Genomic DNA, 3,139 nt, shown 5'->3' on the forward strand with positions numbered 1-3,139 from the left:
GTCGATTGTCTCTAACCATGGCTAGTCCAAGTTTTATCATCTTTAGAAAATTATTATTTTACTTTAATTCATCTCAGAAAATGGTTCTTTCTGGCTAAGTTCAAAGTTGGCTTCTTCAAGTAAAGTCATGGAAAGGACTGACAAATCCACTTAAATACTGGTTTCCGATAACTTTGGAGATTATATACCATTGAACTAAAACAAAACAAACTTCCAGGACTTTAATTAGAAAACTGATATAACCATGAGTATAGCTAACTCAACCTCACGAGACAGAACTAAATTTTCACAAAAAGACTCTTTATTTAAAATATTACTAATTCTTTCGTTTTCCGGAGTCCTGACAAATTTTAAGTAAATAGCATGTTTACCAATCTCTGGGACCTAGAACCATGGAATCTGCCAAAGCCCTGTTCAAGCATCCTCCCTCTAAGCCCAGGGACTATTGCAGAAGAGGAGGCGTGTAAGATTGTAAGGGCCGATTCCGAGGGATGGAATTAGTTTTTAGACCCTCCAGATCAAAAAGGGGCACACAGAAGCCTAAAGGAATACTAACTGAAATACTTTGTCTTTTCAGGCCACATACTACAGATATCCATCCATCCATAAAATTTGTTTTCCTGCTTCCTATCAGCTTACAACTTCCTGAGTATAATTTTTCTCAGTTGTGAATTTATACAAAAGGAAATATAATGAGCAATTTATCAGCCACCTTAGTATGAATTACTAAAGAGACTAAAATATTATGACATAATAAAAGTTTCTAAATGCCCTTAGCTTGAATATTAATTATGCTTATTTTTGCTACAAGTCTACCACTAAGCCCAAGAATATAGTAGCTCGACACTTATACGTAAATTAGTTTTGTAGCCTTGCCTTTGACATTTTGGATTTTACTCTTATGTCACCTAGAAGATTTTAAAATATTGATGAATGCCTGTCTACCTGCAGTCCTGTTTGGCCTAAAATATTTAATTGGCTATCAGCCCCCTTTCAGCTCTTCAGTCTTCTTGGCCACAAGGGTCCCACCAAGGGAATGGATGGACCCGGGGCAGGTAGCCGCACCACTCTGGCAACGGATGGGACAAAATGAAAGTTTGGCTACAGATGCTGCCTCTGACGTATCTTGGCCAAAAGGGGGGAATTGTGAACTAAAATAAAATTTTAAGCCTCACCCCCCACCACCGGCTGACTGAATGAACCCCCTGTGGCCAAAGGAATTTCCTAAAATTAAATTGCCTGCCAGGAGGAAGGAGGTCAGACATGCCTCATCATGCCCCCCTTCCCTTCTTGGAGACATCCTTTGTAACCCATTAACAGACCTGAAGGTATTCAAGACAAACCTACAGGTCCTCAATTTACACAACAAATCTATGTCCAGTGGCTTATCTCTGATAAACAGCTCCTTATCTTAAAACATTCCAAGCCTTTAGATAAAGCCTCATGTCTTTAACCAATTACAAGCCAAAGAATCTTTAAACCCACTATAACCTGTAAGCCCCCACTTCCAGATGGCCCACCTTTTCAGACCAAACCAATGTATGCCTCCCAAGTATTGATTTATGACTTTACCTGTAATCCCTGTCTCCCCAAAATGTATAAAACCAAACTGGAACCCAGCCACATCAAGTCCACTGCTCATGACCTCTTGGGTGTGGCTCCAGGTCATGGTCCTCAAATTTGGCTCAGAGTAAATCTGTTTAAAATTATTTTACAGAGTTTGGCTTTTTTTTCCATTGACAAAGCTATTTGGGTGGTACAAGGTAGAAAGCCTGGGATTTTTAATGTGAGCAGAAAGGGGTCAAAAGTTGCATGAAGGCATTGCCTTGATATAATAACTAATTCTTGATCCAAATATTTAACATCCCGAGCTCACTAGCTCCGAATGCCCAGATTTTGCTGCAAGGCACCACCACCGGGCTATCTCCCCCATGCCCCTCACATTCAGGCATCACCAGGATTCCCCCATTTCACCCTCTATGCTCCTCCATCTCCTTCCTCCCTCTCCTGCCCTGATAATTCTCTGGCCATCTCTCAGTGGGGCTGCTGCAGTTGTCTTCTGGGGAGCATCATTCTGCCTTCAGTCTCGGCTCCCCCCATGCACAGCCATTCTGCTCCCTGCAGCCCGTGGGTGTCTAGGTGCCTGTTAGACCAAATACCTGCCCTGAGTACATTCTGGCCGTGGGTCCCACTGTCAATAGCAAGAAGTACAGCACGTGTCCAGAGCCCACAGGCCTCCATGGCCCACCCCTGCCCACCTGCCCAGCTCCCCACACCTGGCCTAGCCTTGTCCTTTGGCCCAGAAGGACCCCGCAGCACAGGTGATCAGCTGACGCTCACCACCCTGGGCCTGGGCTGACACCGTCCTCTCATCAGGAGCCCTGACCACCCCGCCTTAGCAGGCTGCCAGGTCTTCTCAGCTCAGACCTCACAGCCAGGATGCTCCCCAAATGTGGGGACTGCCAAGGCAACCATGGCTACTTGGTCACAACCCATATAAGAGTTGGCAACAATGTTTTTCTATCTCCTGTCTCTCTCCCTGTCAGCTATTGGGGTTTTCGGCTCAAGGAGCCAACCCTGCTGTCCTAGGGTGCGCCGATGCTGCACTCACACTAGTGCCCGCTGCTGTGTGTTGTGCTGAGTCAGAGGCCGCACCCACCCTCAAGGGCTCCCTGCTCCTGAGTATCTCAGTGGCTGCGGACATGGGCTCCGTTGGCCAAGAGAGTCTCCGGCACGCAATCCTCTGACCCCCACTTAGCCACATAAGAATGGGCCTTGGGCCTGAAACACTTGGTTACCTAGAGATGAAGAGCCCATAGCCTGTGTGGGGCTTATATGTACATGTGTGGGAATCCTTCCCCTTTCACACTCAATGTGAAGTGGAAGATTGGAAAATTCTGCTAAAGTGGAATTCTTAAAAATTCCACTACCAGACTTTCTCCCTTGCCATCCTTACCTGGGCACCCTCCTCCCCTGCGACCATCCCCCTCCCCCCAGCAGCTGCCACCCTGATAAATCACCTGTAGCAATTAGTGCACCAGGCTGTAAAGTAGCTTAGGACTCTGCCTCACTAAAGTTAACCCTGTTGTAACCGTGCCCCTCCCCCTTAAGCAGAGTGTATAAAAGACTGCAATGCTCT

At 46.1% G+C, this 3,139-nt stretch overlaps 1 pseudogene; it reads right to left on the reverse strand.

Annotated features, from left to right (window-relative positions):
• LOC105817814 overlaps nucleotides 1–3,139 on the reverse strand; it is a 35,375-nt pseudogene that overhangs the window by 15,558 nt on the left and 16,678 nt on the right.

The sequence above is a fragment of the Propithecus coquereli genome, unplaced genomic scaffold (genome assembly GCF_000956105.1).
Source record: "Propithecus coquereli isolate 6110/MARCELLA unplaced genomic scaffold, Pcoq_1.0 Scaffold111, whole genome shotgun sequence".
NCBI lineage: Eukaryota > Metazoa > Chordata > Mammalia > Primates > Indriidae > Propithecus > Propithecus coquereli.